General features: G+C 41.7%; 1 long non-coding RNA gene across 7 annotated transcripts in view; it reads left to right on the forward strand.

The window, feature by feature from the left end:
* LOC106483320 (uncharacterized) overlaps window positions 1–19,509 on the forward strand; it is a 294,920-nt gene that overhangs the window by 132,203 nt on the left and 143,208 nt on the right. For all 7 annotated transcript variants that reach the window (XR_010883356.1, XR_001292338.2, XR_010883360.1 and 4 more), the window contains one exon: window positions 9,566–9,681. This is a non-coding gene — a long non-coding RNA (uncharacterized lncRNA). The remainder of the gene's footprint in view (window positions 1–9,565; window positions 9,682–19,509) is intronic.

Here is a 19,509-nt window from a genome sequence, read left to right on the forward strand (position 1 = left end):
CTCTGTCTACACTCACCTCTGGGAACGGCTCTTGGGGCTCATCATCTTTCCGGGTCCTCTGGTGCAGTGCCCGGTGCGAGTGCACCACGACTCCCACCCAGTCTGTTCCCGTGGGTTTCCTTTGGGTGAGCTGAATGGAGGGCAGCACCCACTCATGTCTAGCCCTGGGAGCGTAGGGCCATGGGATGGAGCATCTACCTGGACTCTGAAGCACTCCTGAACCATAGATACGTATCTAGCAATATGGTAGTACAAGAAAGAGACACTAAAGGCAGGTTTACAGAATAACTTAGGACCCATCTCCCCAGCGCTTTGCTGTTCCAGAGGTTTTTGAGCCAGCTCAGAGTAAGCTGGTGCATTTATGTAGCGTGAGGTAGAAATGCTGTCTTGGGTCCCAAAAGCAGGACTGTACCAAAACTCGGAGGCAGTGCAAAGTTGACATGGCTGTTATCAGTCCTGGAGCTAAGTCATTTTCCACCTACTCAAAAACCAAATCGCATCTGAGATTTACCTCTAACCTGTGCCGTGGAGAGCTGTGACTGGGCCGCCTCCCCACCTCACCGTTTGTGGGTGGCTGCGGTTTTGGCACACCACGGACCGGCATGCCTACAGTTCTGCTTCTGCCAGTGCCGTTTGTGCTGAAATGAGCTGCTCGGTGCACATTTCATATCTCCAGCAGATTGCATCTCACCACCTAGGGGTGACTGTCTCTAAATCCCCTTGACATCACATTCTCCTGGAACCCCATATTGGTGTGTTCTCTCCAGCCTTCCTGCTGCAGAGCCAAGAGTCAAGCCAAGCTTTGAAGCAGGAAGGTTGGACTCTGCTTGCAAGACAAGCTGGTAGGAACCACGGCATTGGGATCTGTGTTTCCTCACCAGCTACTTAGAGCTGTTATGTTTTCATGAAACATTTTGGTTTCAGCTGATTAGGATTCTTTTTCCTTTGGATGAAAGAGATTCTTGTCAGAAAATACCAGTCAGACTCAGGAAAGGAGTTAAATAGAAATATATTATTATAGTAATTCCAGAGAAAATTTCCAAACATGATCAGAATGCAAATCTTTTTTTTTTAATTATTATTCTTCTTTGCTGCAGGTCAAAGCAGTGTAAACTGCCCCTTTCATCTCTGTTGTGACAGAAATGATTGCTATTTAATATTTGATATTTTTAATTCCTTCTCTGCTGAGACCATTTTTGTAATAATAAAGTGGCTGGTCCAGTCTCAGAAGTTATGAGGCTCTCATCAGTTAAAGGCTGCAATCTTCTATCTAACAACTTCTACTCTAGTTATGGAACTTACAGCAGAGGAAGAGGTTCAGGATGACATATTTTAAGTAGAACTTGATACATTAATTTATGCAAGAGGCACTGTGGTGAATTGGTTTTCATTACAATGGTTTTCAAAGGAAAAATCATTTTAAATTTGTTTAGTTATTTTTAAGTCTGTAAAGGGCGAGGCTGAAGTCTTAGTATCCTAGGATTTTACTGAATATTTTGTATCAAACAATATACATTAAATGATTTAATAAATATCAGATAAGAAGTTTGGGGCAACTTCCTTAAAACTGCGAACATGTGGAACATGTTTGGGCTTATGTTTTGTGGACTTCTGCCCCACATGACAGCAGGTTGGCTATGGTGAAAAGTTATGTCCAAAACTGGTTTGTTGTTCTCAAACTGATGGTGTCTTTATGAGATAAAGCTATTTTAATGATTTATACTTTATATCACAAAAAGATGATAGTTGAACACAAGCAAAATTTCTTATTCTCCTTCCCCAGATAATTACAATTACATTCGTCAGTTGTTTAGTTTACTTCTGAGCAGCTGCTCATTCTTTTTCTGTGGAGGGCTATGTGTAAAAAATAACTGCTTTCAGTTTTGTGAAGAAAAGTCTTGCTTTAGCTATATGTGTGTGTGTGTGTGTATATATATATATATATTCATTTCTTGCCCGCATTAATTACACCTATAAGGAAACTACATAATTAAAAGGAAGCGGTGGAATCATTGGAAGCTATTTCTCTTTTGAAATCTTACCACTGGAAACTACCAATGAAATCTGGAAGGCTGGAAGCTAATGTGCCATGAATTTGTCCATACAGTCATTACTTCTCTTGGTGCATGTACTTTTTTTTTTTTTTGAGAATGTAAACTGCAAAAGTATGATAGACTATTTTCATAATTAATATGGCCTGTAGCTAGCAGTGTCCCCCAGGGGTCAGTCCTGGGTCCAGCCTTGTTCAACTTCTTCATCAGTGACCTGGATGAAGGCACAGAGTGCACCCTCAGCAAGTTTGCTGATGATACAAAACTGGGAGGAGCGGCTGTTACACCAGAGGGCTGTGCTGCCATTCAGAGGGACCTGGACAGGCTGGAGAGGTGGGCAGAGAGGAACCTCATGAAGTTCAACAAAGGCAAGGGCAGGGTCCTGCACCTAGGGAGGAATAACCCCATGCACCAGTACAGGCTGGGGTTGACCTGCTGGAAAGCAGCTCTGCGGAGAAGGACCTGGGAGTGCTGGTGGACAACAAGCTGACCAGGAGCCAGCAGTGTGCCCTTGTGGCCAAGAAGGCCAATGGTCTCCTGGGGTGCATTAGGAAGAGCCTTGCCAGCAGGTCGAGGGAGGTGATCCTTCCCCGTACTCAGCCTTGGCGAGGCCACACCTGGAGTGCTGGGTCCACTTCTGGGCTCCCCAGTACAAGAGAGACATGGAGCTACTGGAGCAAGCCCAGCAAAGGGCTGCTAGGATGATGAAGGGGCTGCAGCATCTCTCTTATGAGGAAAGACTGAGAGAGCTTGGCCTGTTCAGCCTGGAGAAGAGAAGGCTGAGAGGAGATCTTATCAACGTGTACAAGTATCTGAAGGGAGGGTGTCGAGAGGATGGGACCAGACTCTTTTCAGTGGTGCCCAGCGACAGGACGCGAGGCAACGGGCACAAACTGAAATGCAGACAGCTCCATCTGAACATGAGGAAAAACTTCTTCACTGTGAGGGTGACAGAGCACTGGAACAGGTTGCCCAGAGAGGTTGTGGAGTCTCCTTCTCTGGAGATATTCAAAACCTGCCTGGATGCAATCCTGTGCAACGTGCTCTAGGTGACTCTGCTTGAGCAGGGAGGTTGGACTAGATGATCTCCAGAGGTCCCTTCCAGCCTCAGCGATTCTGTGATTCTGTAATATATTTTTGCTTTAGTTTCCTCTTTATAGAGTGCTAATTCATATGAAGAAATAAATCAGGTATACTATAAACAATGCCATTTTTTTTCTGGGCAGTTTGGGGCAGGGTACTCTACTAGCCTTACTCTGAGTCATGGTTCAGTTCCAACTCCGGTAGATGATGGCAAAATCAAAGTGTCAGTCTCAAAGCCATTTTTACATTTAGTGATCAGTAGAAGGATTTAAGAACATGGGCATTCTTGGATGTGTTGTGATATTACTTTCTCTTTCCTGATGATATTTCTTTTATCCTGTGCCATGTCCATTGGTAGTCATGATACAGATTACACCTAAACATTTTATAGTTTTCTTTTTTGAAAAGGACTTTAACTGTCTTTAACTGGCAAGTTGTGAAAACCCTGCAACCCTCCTCCTCCCACAGACAGGTTGATGCTAGTTTTAGTTTGAAAGGAGCAAACTTCCAAGTTCTACTTCTATACTTCTGTTCTGTAGCATTAATGACCTGCACTTGATGAGCTTTGATGCAAATATATAGTAAAACCAGTTTTTGTAGTTTTTTTGATAATTGAAATGAAATTTCATCTGGAAGGCTTGTTTTACAGTTAATGACTAGTTTTACAGTTAATTTTCAAGAAATGTATGTGTTTCGTGTGCATGTGGCTGTAGTAAAAAAGAAATGAGATTTTCATATCAAGAAGAAAATGAGCAAGAAGAAAATAGGTCACCTTTTCCATTTTGAGTTGATTCTAATGCAAAGCTAATTAATGTAAAGTTTTTTGCGTCTTAAGAGGTTGAATCTGCAATTTGGGGCTGTGACCAGCAATTAAGTGGCAGATAACCCAAGATAGGCACTTACTCATATCTGCATAATAGGCCAACTTTAAAAATAATGAACGTCTAAGAAACTGTACCCCCAACATGTTGGACATGCATACTTTTTTTTTTTTTTTTCATTTTTAAAAAATACTGTGCAGAAGGCCAGGGAAAGAAAACTACTTTCTGGAGAAGTAGAGTTGAATAAAGCAGACTGCAGTAGTGCAGGGAAGTCTAGGCTGGTCTGGAGTTCTCTTTGCAGAGAGAACTGCAAGACTGTATTATGCAAGTGCTGAATTTTACGTAAAGACAACCACCTCTGGGTACCTGCCTCAGTTTCTTTAGCATCTGTGGTCTGTATGCTTTGGGCTAGATTGAGGGGCAATGCAGACATAGGAATGCACTTCCTAAAGTTATGAAGTGTTGTTGTGTTTTTTCCCCTTTGGAAAGAAATGAGTTTGTGGGGGAAGAGGTAATGTTTTGGAAAGCTGTGCTGAAAACCTGAGGCAAGTCACATGTAACGAAGTTTAGGATGTCTGCCTAAAGGTATTTGCAACCTGAAACAGCAGCTTAGAGGGGCAAATTACAGCTTTCATCTCATCTGCATACAGGAGATGAGTTTTAGTGGCAGAAAAGCACCGTGGTCCTGGCTCTCCCTCCTAGGCAGAGGGCAGCCCCGCTCCACAGGGACCCCCCTGGGCTTTAGGTTTCAACCATTACTTTACGCAGAGCCCTAGACAGGGCCCCCAACTGTGGCCTTCATTTTCTCGCAGCCCAGTTCTCCAGGCAGCCAACACCTGCCTTGTGCAGCCCCTTTCCAGCTGCACTCCACCATGGACCCCTATGCTTTCACTTTTTCTCAACTCTAACCCTAATTTTAGTCTGAGCCCTAGAAAGGTCCACCAGCCAAGGCCCACACCATGAATTTCTCACAGCCCTGTCCTCGAGGCAGCCCACGTTTGCCTTGGGCAGCCCCTTTCCAGCCCCACTCCTCATGGACCCCTAGCCTTTCTCCTTCAACCCTAACCCTAATTTTACGTTGAGCTCTGAGCTAGGGGGATAAATAGTAGAGTATCTCTTCCTCTTTGCTTCTTGGAGTGATGGAGCTAAGGGGGTAATCTTGGTGATACTTTTCCCCCATCATGGGGGATGAGGGATTCGTGCTGCCGCTGTTCCTCCTCCTTTCCCATTTCAGTGGGGGAGAGAGATCACAGTGTGAAATAGGACAGTGGGGGTGATTGTCACAGTGTATATGGGCTTTGGATTGACGTGACCCAGATTTGTATGGTTTGCCTCCCCCCTGCTGTGCTTCTTGATGGGGAAGCAAGGGGAGAGATCCGGATCATCATCTATCCTGAGGTGTCCATGGCTCATATTACATATGGCCTTTGCTAATAAAGCAAGTTCCCAAACCTCCCTCCCCACCTCCAAAAAAGCAGATTATGGTTGTATTGGATAGGATTTTAAACAGATATAAGCAAACATGAATTTTTTTTATGGTCCCGATCTACTCCATTGTATTTCATCATCATCACAGTATCTGAGTAGCTTTCAAAAATGCATAAAGTAAAGTGAGAAGCATTTGGTTCCTGCAGCTGGTTTTCTTTCTTTCCTTTTTTCTGAGAACAATTGGGATCACAGTGTGGCTCAATATGCCACTTCTTTGATAATATCATCCTTTGAACCTAATATAGCTAAGCCCTAGGTCACATCAGCATTGTGTTCACAAAGTGGTATGCTCTTGTTTAAAAAACAAACAAACAAAACCCTCAAACAAGCAAAAGGTTGTTAGTGGTAGTGATGGCTGTGAAAGTACTCTTTTAGAAGACCTCTTGGTTGTGGGGGAAAGCATGCCATTTTTTCTTATCTTTTGGAGGAGGGAAAGACCTCTTGACAGATTTCTAGAAATATATCTGTATTCCCATGAAAATTTCACATCCACTTGATGTTTGACTTTCCCTACCTTATTTCACAGTGGTTTTGGAATTATGGACTGCTCTGTATACCTCCCTCCCCTGTTTGTGTGTGTGTATATACACACGTGGGCGTTCCTTCAAGCCTGCCATGTTATAGAGTAACTGGCATTTAGTGACCTTCTGCAGCTGAAGTTTCCTCTTCTGGGCATCAGAATCGATTTTATGCATCCTGGCACGTGAAACTCTGGAGCGTGGCCCCGACCCAACGCGTGCAGGCACCGCGCAGCTCCCTGGCCCAGAGCCGCCCCACGCAGCACTAACACGTGCTGCTTTTCTTCCCTGATGCTCTCTTAAATGCTAGTAAGATGCTGCATCTTTTTTGATGTGTATGTGTGTGTGGCTGCCAAATGCATTTCAGGTGACTTTAGCAGACTTCTGGAAAAAAAAAGGGCTGGGCTTCTCTGACTGGGATTCTAATTTTTGTCTTTTAGATTAAAAACATTAAAAGATACTGACTGTTGGTTGCCTGGATGGTACAGCTTATGCAGAGAAGGGGATTTACGCTTCAGTATCTCAGCCGTGTATCTTGGTTTAATTATGCAGTTTAGTCAGCTGCTTCATGGAGCATAAGCACATGATTGCATAAAAAATGGTGAAATAGCCTATCTGGCCGTCTTGAACCTTTAATAAAAATGGTATTGTTTTGAATGTGTTAAAAAATAAGAGAATTTTCTTTCCCTATTTGCAGAGATTATGATAAACCTTAGATCATTCAGAAATTAGGCACCTGAAACCAGGAAGACTTTCATAAATAAAAGATATATCATGATATAAGAAATTAGGATATCTAATGTATTTTCATGAACTCCTATGTTCCTCCCTGTGTTATATATAAGAAAAAGTCACACCGGTGATCCGTATGTGCAGGTTTGCTTGCACACAAATGAGGCAAATATTGTGGCCCATAGTTTGCTTTCAGAATTTAGGGCCAATTCCAAAAATCCAGTCTGAGTATGAACCTTGAGGTTTGCCTTCTGAACAGCCCATCTCCGTTTTGCTCATCTGTTTTTATTTTTAACTCTTAAGCAACAAAGCATGTATTTCAAGTGATTTTTCCAGCACTAGCTGAGACTTCTGGCTTTTCTTCTTCACACTAGCTGCTGACAGATTTTAAGGTGTGTGTCTCTGCATATTTGAAGAAGCATCATAGATATCAGTGACAGCTGGGCTTTGAAACGTTCTTGGCAGGCAGCACAAAGTGCATGGGGAGAGGGTTGTTGTGAACATTTTCAGACCATACTTCAAGTGATTAAGTCTTCTAGTAATGAGCCCTTCTATTTGATCTTGAAAAGTTACGGAACTTTCTCTTGCTCCACAGAGAGAGATCCAGTGATGAAAACCAAGGATCCAAGCAACGCTTTTACGATGATGAGATTAATTTTGATGGTTTCGACACACTACTTAAGTTTCATCTTTTTGTGGTGGACAAAGGTGTCCAAACTCATGTGATTCCCACCCCCCCCCCCCCGGGTTTCTATGGGTCTCTTTCCTTTTTGCAGTTTTAGCTGTTGAAGTTAGAAAACAGGCTTGAAGGTGGGGCTTTCTGATTTGAAGTTCAGTGATCTTTTATCCATTGCTAGCTTAATGCGCAGTGCATTCCTCAGCAAGGTAATTGAGTGCAACATTTAATGTTCAGTCACATACAATCAGATAAGTAAATAATAGGAAGAAATTTGTTTTTGCAGATGCTGTATCTGCTTCAGGTGTAAACTGAAATATCAGAAGTCTGTAAAAGCAAAGCACTCCCAAGTCCTGCGCAGTCATTTGGGACATGTTTCCAGCATGTCAGGAGAACATTACACTGTATATATCATGATTATATAAAACCTGATTGCAAGTTCCCAAACCAGCTATTTGCATAAACCGCAAGCTGCTAGACTGTCATGCCAGTGACCTCAGCTGTAACCCTTGCAGCAGCATGTGTGTGTAGCATGGGATCTTTCTGATACACTGTAATGGCAAAAAGGCGTCTATGCTTTTGGGGGTGTTTCTTAGTACCTGCTGCAGAACCTTTCCCAATACTTAGAGTTGGAAATGACTGGTGGTTTTGGCTACGAGTCTGTGATCCAATATTGCCTCCTCCCCCCCTTTTTTTTTTAAGCTTGAAGGATGGTAACTTACTTTCTTTTAATTTTAAAGTTTTTACTTTTGGACAAGGATCCTACTATCTAGGTGGCTAGGACTTGGACTCTTCCTGATTTTCATCAACTGCAATGTGGTTTATTCATACTGTGTTTTTTTTTTTTTTTTTTTTTAAGAAGAAAAAAAAAGGCAAAGGGGAACTTAATATTCTTAGAGGGAACAAAAGCTTATTGCTGACAAAATGTCCTTTCTCTTATATGCTCCCCAGAATTTTCATGAATTTTTGCAAAAATGACCTCTTACTCAACTTTGAGCATTGGAAGAGTCTGTAAGGCTGTTCATGGGGTTGAATCTTTGGACGCTTCATATCTGACAGGCCTCAGTGTCTATAGTTCGTACTGTAAGGTTCAAAGACATATACTTTAAAACTTTGTGATTTGAGGCTGGAATGTCTACTTACATTGGTGGTGTTCTGTGTCAGTTTGTGTGTATATTTAAAGCTGTAGAAGTGGATATTATGTGCATGGGTGTGCGTGTACACACACACACACAAAGACTGAGAAAATAGGTATAATAATGCTATATAAAAATTTACTTTAAAATTAGGATAAGACATATATAAATGATATGAGAACATATTCTTATAAGAATGTATTTGCATGAGAGACGCATGAATGCTGAATTTTCTGTACTTAATTTTATTTATTATGTTCAATCTTTTATTAGTATTTTCCTAGTAAGGCTTAAGTCTTACTCTTGTATTTTGCTTTTAAATTGAAATTGTCAACCCAGTGTAGCCACCACACTAGACTGATTCCCAATAGGCAGGTGTTATTGTGTGTGCCTCGTGTAAGGGGAGAAGGCAATGTTAGCGCCGTGCTGCTGAGGTTGCCTTGGGTGTTCTGCAAGCATTAAAGGGTGATCACCCACTGCCTCTGTATGGCACGTTTACCCTGGTTTTGGGGCTGATTCCTTAAAATAAATAAATAAAAGCCACTGAAAGCTGTGAACTACAGAGGCTGCAGACTATGGAAAAGCACAATGCTGAGGGTGGGTTTGTCTTCCACTGACAAAATTTGGCTTCCTTTTATAATGTGAAAGTTGGATAAATTTTATTTCTTAAGGCTCTGTTTTGAGAGCACATTCCAGGTTATGCTTCTGCTCAAGAAAGTTTTTTTGTATGGAAAGCATCCTGACAGAAACTTTGTACTGGTTCCACTAATGGAAGAGATTGTAATGCCTAACTGGGATTTATTGTAACTTCTGAACATGAAAAATCCTGAAATACAGGATTGTGTAGTTTTATAAAAGCATTGAGGTGTTTGTCTCTTTATTGTAGTCATTTGACCTTGAATTAGAGCAATGTGTTGGACGTGTGTGTCTGCTAGACGTAATATACAGTATGAAATGTCTTAATTGTTTTAAAGCATGCATTATTATAGTTTCTTTTTTTTTTGTCAGTACATTACATAAAGTTACTGAATACTTCTGTCCTCTTCTCCTTCTCTTTCAGGCTGGATTCACATAGCAGAGTAAGGATTTCCATTTTTGAAATATGAGTGTGAATGTGATTGAAGGACTTGCATGGAGAATTCTGAACTTGGTTCCTTCCTGCTACAGGAAGGATAGGTGAGTGAACTGTGGTATAATTTGTAATTAATTTATGCCTTACTTCAGAAGGATTTTAGTCAAAACAGGAAGATATAGTTCAGATGGCTGCAAGTAAGAATAGAAGAAATTTCAGATACTGCAGACACACCCTTTAATTACAAACACCAGCCTTCAGAGTTTTCTGTTCCTGTTTAGTAACAAGAGGGTTTCCATAAAGAGTGACATGAGGTTTCTATAAATCACATGCTTTTTTTTTTTTTCCTCCCAGCCTTCCAAAACTCTTTCCAGTATAGAACTTTTTATATTTTAGTAGCTTTTTGCCCAAAGTCAAAAAAAGTCTGAACTGACAAAATGAATTTAGCCTTTCTTGAAGCAATTCTGAACTGAAAAACTCCAGCTGGAGAAGAGCTTGACATGGAGTTTTATCACATTTCTGCTGTATTTGTTAGTGAAACAGAATCATCATAGGCCCCAGATCCATCCATATTGCATCTGGGCTACTTGTGAAGCATATTGGAAGGCAGGTAATGTAGTAATTATTTCCAGTGACTGGAAGCTGCACTTGGGTTTCCCCTTCCCTTGCTCTCTTGCCTCTTCCCTCCCTTCAGAGAAGAGAGAACCTGGGAGCCAGACCCCAAAAAGGTAAAGATGGGAGTTCACGTCAGGTTGTTTTACTTGGCTCTGACTGTAGATATGTGGGGCTATTATTAGAAAAGGGCATGTGATTTTGTGGAATTAATATTGACTCTTCTTCTATCTTTCTGAGTAACCTTTGTGAATAAATTGGTATTTCTTAGTACAACCTGTTCAAAGCAAGTAGACCTTCTTCCTGTTGTAAAAGCATAAGGTGAAGGATGCTCAGCTTTTCAAAGACGGTTCTCACTTCTGCATCTATATAGGCAGATCAGGAGCGGGTATGTGATCCTGGGTAGCTACTGATGCTCAGCAATGCATAACAGGATGAGCTCTTGATTACAGATATCACTGACTGGACAGCTGTTGCACCAAGGAGTGACACAATGATAAATAGTTAAGAACTAGTAAAAATGAGCTCTAACAATAAACAGAGTAGCAGCAGTATCTTTGAATTAATTTAAACTTTCTTACAGCTTAGATTCATTTTGTCTATGTAAGCTATTCTGCAGGGCTGAAGCCATCCGGTGTAGCTTAGGGTGACCTCCTAAGTGAGTCTTCCCCTTATGTGCATGAGGGCAGGCAATACCAAAACAAAGACAGATTTGGCCATGAGTTTTCTCTAGTTCAGAGGGACAGAGCTGAGACATTGCCATACTGCTTGTGATCCTTAAGCCCAAGGGAAATACGTAGGAAGAAGAAAATGGTTATGACAATGACACTGCTGTATAGAAGGTGGTTGGGAGGAAGTCTGAGGCATTCGCCTGAAGCAAGTGTGAAAAAGGTGGAAATGTGTTGGGGAGAAAGCAGTACCATACAGAGGGATGGAGCAGGCTGCAGCGAGGTTGGAAAGTGTCTTGGCACTTGGAGGGGGAGAAGGGTAGGCACCAGCACGAAATGGGGATCAGCAGTGTCTCAGAGAGCATCTGGGGTTCAGTGGGGGATGGAAGGAAACGTGGGAATAGTAACTTGTGTGGCTTTTCCAGAACAAAGTGTGGGATAAATGGATGCAGTGAAGTGGGTGGGAATATTTCTGTTTAACTGTGTATGCCAAACATTTTTTCCACCATAGAAGTTTCTTGGTGGGTTGTATTTGGGTGTAAATATGTAAAAATCTCCCCTGCAGTGGGTGGGAGAGAAAAGGTGGCAACAAGATTGAGGAGCCATAGTAAGACTTTTCTGAATTGGAAGAAAAGAACAAAGGGGTGAGAAATGTGCAGGCAATAACAAGAGACCAGTTTTTTTGAAGTGGAATTTTGGAAGGAAATGAGAAAGGAGATCTGCATCAGGAAAGAAACAAAGCAGTAAGGTTCAGTTTCTAGGTTTCTCATTTTTGTCCACCATTATACTGTGAACGACAGTTACTATTGGAGGGAGGAAAATTCAACTTTCCTCATCAAGGAAATGAAAAAGCTCACTGGATTTATTTGCATGCACAATGAGAATTCTTTAAAGTAGGTGTGGGAAAGCAATAGAAACATTTTGATAGTTCTTTCTGTATTTTCTACGTTTTGATTAAGGGGGGAATGCCGAGAGTCACACAACTGAGTAACTATGACCCTACAAACCCACACCTGAGTGTCTTGTGATGCTTTCTAAAAATGTGCTGTTTTTCCTGTGTTTCATATGCTGGCTGGCTTAGAGAAGACTTGCAATAATGTTTTTAAAATTTATTTTTGAAGTTTGTCATAAGCAAGTCCAGTCATATGCTGGCCTGTGTGTTCATTGCTGAGGGAAAGGTTTAAATGGTTGTAAATGTTTTACAGATTCAGGCTTTGCATGAACAGCATTGGTCCTGTAATGGATAGGTGGGCTGTTGCTTGATTGGTGAGATGTGGCTCCTGTCTGAACCTGGAGCAGGTCTGAGGCTGCCCTAGTACCTCATAAATTGGCATAGTCTTTCAAAATGATGATCAGCTTGGCAAGGCACAGAGCACTTTGTGCTTGTGGTTGTATTCAGTGGCAGGTTTTACCTTGTGCCTGTTTTCTCCTGGCTTCAACTGTGCTTGTGAAGTGTGTGGTATATTGGTTTTACCAGAAGGAGACTGGAGTTGGTAACACCAATACATGCCAGAAAAGTACTTGCTACACTGATCTGTCCTTGCACAGTCCCTGCCTGGTGTCATATGGAGTTGGAAGAACTGTTTTATTTTAGGAAATGCTCAAGTATTTGGATAACATTTGCTGCTAGGAGGGGCATTATGTTTTCCCAGATGTCCCCTCTTTGAACTTTTGTCTGGGTTGATTCTGAGGGCTTTGGAAGTTTGTCCTGGTGTCTCCAGCACCTGGGAGCACTAAGAGGTAGATGCCGTTGGCTGTGCTGTGCTGTGGTCTAGCCTGGGACGTTGGGTGGTGCGGCAGGGCTGAGGTGAGAGCTACATCAGCTGTAGCTATCCGGCCGCTTTTGGGAAATGTCGGACTTGCTCTGCACATGCTCCCCAGTTACTGTCGCGCGACTGCATGTATATGGCAGACCTGACGCTCGCGGGGCCTGCACAAAACCAATGTGCTTGCAAGTGCCAGCCTTCAGGACCTTCCACAGCTGGCAGCCAAGGCTGGAAATCTCCCTGCAGGCCTAGGAGTGTTGCTGCTCCCAGACATGCTAGTTTAGGAGCTTGTACTCCATATGGATTGCGCGACCTTCTTGCTTGGCGTCTCTTTCTAACCCTGTACATGCGTTAATTTTTTTTTTTAAAGTCTCAAAATTTAGGTACCACAAGCATTCCACTGTATCTGTAAAGATGCTGACCTAGCATAAAATGAAAGGGTAAGATGAAGCGATAAATGTTTCAAGCCCCTGGTCTTTTATCTCTGTTGTTGTGTTTTTTTTTTTTTTTTAATGCTTCTCAAACTTAAGTGATTGAAAAGCTTTCCAGATCTGATAACTGAAAAGTTTTCAAGTGAAACTTTTGGTTCCTATCCCAGCATGAGATCATATGAAGTGATATTAGCTAAATTTGTACCAGAGTTTGAAAAGAAAATGAAAACATGTTACTGTTGGTCTCTCTCAGCTATTTTTCAGCTCTGCTGGGCAATTGCTTTCTCAATGGTTAACTTTGGTTGGTTACCATTGTAAAGGTTTACACACACACACACACACACACACACACACACACACACGTCCTGTGTGCATATATGTATATATAGAGAAATATATATATATATTTCTCCACTAATAATATATTTAATTTATACTCTGTCCTTTGATCTTTTATCCTCATTTGCAGGGGGATTGTTTGTTTGTTTTTTAAGTAGAGGTTTTAAACTCTAGTGTAGCTGAGGAAAAACTTGCTTTAAGAAGAAGGATATACTGAAGCTGTGTTTCTATTCCAAAACTATCTTAAAACTAAACAGAGCTGGGGGATCTCTTCTTTAAACTGTCTTTGCATCTGGTTGCTATGGTAGGCTTCAGCGAAAGCAATTGTCTTACACATGTGTACATGCCTAATATGGGTAAAAGTGTGTCAATTAGATATGCATATATTTTGTGGATTTCCTGTATAGAAGTAAAATAAGATAATGTCTTAAGTTATGCCACTAGATTACTAAATGGTGCTGAACTTCAAGGTTGCAAAATCAAGCAATCAGGGCCTAGAAAATTCTAGAATTGAAGCTACTCATTCACCCTCTTGTAAATATCCATTTCGATTGCCTTTAATTAGAGGATTGCATGCCATTTTTTTCCTACAAGGCCTGCATATCATTCAGTGCACAGCGTGGTTAATGCTTAATGAGTGGGTAGGTTGTTGATGTTTTGTTTCTCACCGTTTATTGTATGGCCTTATTTAGTGCATGTTTGGCAGATGGTGCACTGAATACAAGAACTATTTGTTTCCTCATGGAGTTTTTTATGGTGTTAACACCATAAAGAGTTACTTTACCACATATTTTTCAGGGAATCTTAATCACGAGTGGAAAATAAGATATAAATGATATTTATCCAAACTCTGAATCTCAACTGTTAATATCTTGAGGAAATCAGATAAAGCACAGTTGTCTTTATGGAAGTCTTAGAGGCACTAATGGTTTGTACCATCTCTGTATCCCGTTATTCTTGTTTTTCTCTAGCAGCAGATAGAAAGTGGGTGAAAGCTCAAGCTGTGGCACGAGGTATCTCCAAAACTGAAGGAATTTGATGGAGATATTCTAAATGTTGCTTCCCCTCTGCCCCACCGCAGTGTTTGCTTCTTCCTGTTGTTAATTCTATGTAGGAACTTGCCTTATTGGGAATAGTCTTCTGTAATTGAAGGTAACTGTGCAATAGATATTTAATCTGGCAAGGCTATAGAATAATCGCTCAGCAGCCTGCTCTCCAACACTCGATGCATATTTAAGACTTGATGCAAAAAAGAAAAGCTTCAAAACCTACGATAAGCTACAGGAAGAGAGCACCCTTCATCTGTTTTTTGTCTTTGAGACCATAAGCTCTTCAGGCCGGAGACCATACCTTCCTGTAAGCTGAAAAAGCATCTCAAGCACTACATTAGTATAAACACCAGTGGGTGAGGTCATAAGATATCAAACGACATAATTAAATCAGTGCTTTATTCACTGTCTGTGTCTCATTATGGCTGCCTCCTAGGTTACACTGCAGCCTTGAAGATCGTGTAAGAACTCGAATGTTATAACAGCTCTCACAAAAACATTTACTTTGAAGCTGTTGCTTTTCAGTTAGAAACCAATCTTCAGAAAAATGCATCTTTGTAAAATGAGGACCTATTTTGAAAAAGTCATGTAAACTGGAAACATTTATTATTGATTTTGTCATAAATTGCCATGAGTGAATCTTTGCCCACAGGCACCAGTCACATGATTGCAATGGGATTTCTTGATCTGATTAAAGAACTGAAAGCATCTGAGGGAATGATATATTAAAATGGACCCTGTTTCTTCAAGGGGAGCATGAGTTTCAAGTGGGTGTCTGCCAAGTAACCAGACCTTCAGCATCAGGGCCAAACTGTGGCAGTTTTAGAATTTAACTAATACTTAATTTTATCTGCTACTTTGAGGTGAGCTAATTTTAAAACAAAATAGGAAAATGCTGGAAGTAGGACCCCCTTCCTCCCCTGCCAAGTTCTGGTACCCATACTTCAAATCCCATGTTATATAAGCATCTGTGCACACTTTATAGCAGTAGATCCTTATGTGTTTTTTTAAAGGAAATAGATTACCAGTTTTGTCTGAGCAGTAAGGTACTTTGAAGTTTGAAGTCATAATCACAGATATGCACGTAAGCCTCGTGCCTCACCAAGTATGATGCCTCGGGCATGTGTTATTGCTTACCTATGCCATAATTACTATACGCATGTAGCTACAGGAATATGTCCATATGGTTTTCCTACTGTAAACTTTCAGGTGACTTGCTAATCTAGGTCAGTACTCAGACCAACCCTTGTTTCTGAGATCTGAGTAATTACAAAGCTGGTGTACAAACTTCAGCATTCAGACTTTCCCAGAACCACTAGAAATCAGGTTACATTTATATTCTGTTTTTGAATAGCAGCCTGGCAGCTTGCGAAGTTGTGATGTTGTTTGACTGGGTCTTTCCCTTGCTGGTAGGAGAAAAGGAGGCAAACATATGCATAGTTTATATTCTCTTTGCTTTGCCATAAATTAAGGAGATTTTTTTTCTGTTTTTTTTCTCTATTAATTCACATTAATTCATGAAATCACTGGAGTAATACATATTCTTCCTCCCTAACATTTATCTGTCTGTCCTTAGCACCTGTTTTCAGCACCAGAAATGATGGCACTGAAAGGTGAGTCGATGCCATTTGTTATGGGCTGCTATTTGCTAAATCTGGGCCTGGAAGCAGGAAAGCAAAGAGCGAGCAAAGGTGGCTGCTTGGCGTCCTTCAGAATAGATGGACTCTAGAAACTCAACATTAAAGCAGAGAAACCCAAGAGGTCTGCAGCTCACCTGAACAGCTGTATGGATGGTGTGAGGCAGCTGGCAGCCGGGGCTGCCTCTTGGACCAGTCTGCTCACGAAAGTGCTCCCGTGCCCCTGTGGGAGATGAGGGAGGGCTCACTGGGTCCTGTGTGGGCTTTGAGCTGGTAGTTCCCACTAGGCAGCTCCCTGCTGGGAAGAACAGCAGTCCTGGCATGGTATAAAGGCTCTGGTAGGGCAAGGAAGGCTACTTGCCCCGAGGGTAAAGCAGGAAATCACCTGGCTTCTGCCCAGTTATTGAAATAACAACAAGGAGAACAGTCTGTTATCATGCCCAAAGGTGGGTGCCTTCATGTGGTTCTGGGGTGTTAGAAATGAGTCAGCTCTCCCATGCTCGCATCTGCTCTGGAGAACCCTGTTATTCCTTCCCTTTGTCTGAACCAAAACCTCTGCTTTTATTTTCTGCTTCAATAACAGCATCTGACCAGTGTTTTAAAAAAAAAAAAATCATTGGCAGAGGACAAAAGTATATTAAAATACTCAACCCTAAATTTTCCAAAGTCTTCAAAAAGCATCTTTAATTTTATTATATTTTCTCAGTGGCTTGACTGTGTCCTGTTAGGCACTTGGTAAACCTCCTAATAAAACAGACACTTCTGTCAGTTTTTCACCCTTTATTATGTCTGTGTTCATGTTCCATTATTTTGCTGCAATTCTCTTTTGAAATAGCCAGTCAGAGTAAAACAAATGGCAGCAAATCCTAATTTAGAGGTGTTAGCAAGAGCTGGCTCACTCTGATAAAAGGGTCAGCCAGGCTTTGCTGGTTCTTTATTATAATCCACTACCCACTGTGGTTTATCCTCTCTGACTATTACTCTTCTGTTACACTTGCTATCATCTTTGTGCAGATGATAGCTTAATACTTGCAAATGACCTAAATATAATGAACAGCAAGCCAGAAAAAATCTGAAACCATACCCATGTGAGAAGACAAGGGTACTACTGGCAAGCTTTGTTTTTCTTTGAACAAGTGTGAACAAGTTTTGGATGTTTAGAAAAATAATCTTCTTTTCTGTTTGCAATCTCATTTCTGTTTGCAATCATCTGGGTGAGCTTAGGTGTGCTGAGTGGCAAGGTATATTTGCTTGTCCATAGCAGAATGTGCCTACAATGCAAAGCTATATACAGCTTCCAATTGGGAGCCAGCTCAGAGCGCAGGCAGAGCAAGCTCAGGTCTGTCTGTACCTGCCTGCATACAGATAGACTTAGAAGAAAGCAGAAACACCCATTTTTTCCTTATTATTGCATTGCACCAGAGACAAATGCTCTAATTAAAATTTGTACTTAGCATCGGTTTGTTATAACTGCTGTAAACTTCAGTCTTGTTAAAACTTCCTCATGGTGATGCAGAGGCATGGAATATAGTCAGAGTCAAAGTAAAACCAAATAGCACAAACAAGGTCTGTTGCATATTTGGCTACAGCAGCCCAACCCTGATCTCCCATAAGTTTTGTTAAGGCACTACCTATGGTACTTTGTACAAGGAAAATTACTAAATAGCTTGAGTGGAAATGTGACTCACTAGATAGTGGAGGATCTAAGGTCTGTCTTGTATTGTAAGAGATGCAAATCACGTCCTGCTTTGCACTATAGGTTGGGAGGGGGAAAAGTGGTTGACAGGACTCCTAGCAGCCTTGCTGCTCCCTGTCACCCAATGTGTTGTTTCTGATCCGTCTGACATGATGGGAAGAACTGGAAAGTGATAACAGTGGTGGTAAGGTTAAGAAATGCACATTTCAATAAAGTCTTTAGAGAATGTTACTGCATCTCTTACAATTAGAGAAATAGGAGCCTGGAAAATGAATGGTTTTCTGAATGGGTTCCAGTTTGTACCTTCTGAGTCACTGTGCTCATTTGCCTTGGGTGTCTTGACTGCCGCTAAGGTGCTGTGCCAGGGTACTGTATTCTTCTTGTCTTTATAAGCTTTATGAGCTGGATGGGTAGATGCTAAATATTCATTTGCTATTTTCTACTGTGTTTTCACCACTGCATCTAGACTAAGGAAGAATGCTAATTTCATGTCCTTTCTGGGACTGGAGGACTTTATCATATAGGAGCTATCAAGAGAGGCAATTTAGCGTGTAACTACTTTTTTCCTTCTGTAAGGACATTTTTCTCTCGAGGAGGCTGGTCAGTAAGTCAAGGGTTCGGGTGTGCTCTTTCTGTTGGGTGTCTTTTAGCACTGTGTGTTTGGGAAGGAGGAGCAGAATGGCACCAAGCTCAGGGAGTCACGTTTACATTAAGCCCTCTGCTTCCTGTCGCACTGTATTTGACCTGAAATGAGCAGCTGATATGACGTCATCTTGGGTGTTGCCAGCATATTTGTCTCTTTATGTGAAATATGGAGGGGGGAAAAAAGTTTTCTTTTCGAAAAACAAGTGAAAACCCAGAAGGATCTTGGCTGGCTTTGCATACCCTATAGGTATGTCTGATTGTTTTTGATGAGTGAGGTATTGTCCTCCTGTTTACCTCTCTCAAAGGAAGTGTCTGTTGACATAGTCTGCATTTCAATCATCTTTGTTATACACCACCCTGGGAAGCCTTCGGGCAAGCCAAACAGGCCCTAAAAGCAGCTTCTTAGTCGCAAAGAGAGACAGGCCTAACCAGACACCAGCAGTTCGTATTTATTTACAGAGATCTGTGCAATGATAATGTCTGACCTCACAGCAGACGAAGCCTGCTCAGGTGGTGGGAAGGCCTCATAGCTGCTGCCGTACCTGCCGCCCTATATTAGGGGTAACGCTCTCACCAGGAGCTTTCTGGCTCTACAGAGACAGAGGATTTTCCAGTTTCCTGGGTGCTACTCTACTAAAAACTGTGGGAGTACCAGAAGGGTAGTAACGGCATAGGAAATAGCTGGTAGAGAGTTGCCTGGTAGAGCGTTGCCCTTTCTTTGTCTTTGCCCCCCTCTCTCCTCCCTCTGTCCCAGATTTATTCGGTGCGCTGTCATGTAACAGAGACTCCCTAGAGTGGGCACTGCTAGTTTTTGTCATCGTTAGCGGCTCAAATCTTCATGGGACTTCATAGGCTTTCGTCTATGCAAGGTTTACTTATTGAATGGAGGCAGAAGCTTTACATGGTGTGTGTTCCTGTCTGGACAGTTGATCCCTATGTTCATTTGAGAACTACTGTCATTAACCATCAGTTGTCATCAGAGCTCTCTCTTAATGTTTGCAGGAAGAGAGAGTTTTATTTCAGATTAAAATTTGCATGTCAGGGCTGAACCTTTGCCGGTAAGCAAACTCTGGAAGATTTGCATGACAT

Source organism: Apteryx mantelli, chromosome 2 (assembly GCF_036417845.1).
Source record: "Apteryx mantelli isolate bAptMan1 chromosome 2, bAptMan1.hap1, whole genome shotgun sequence".
NCBI lineage: Eukaryota > Metazoa > Chordata > Aves > Apterygiformes > Apterygidae > Apteryx > Apteryx mantelli.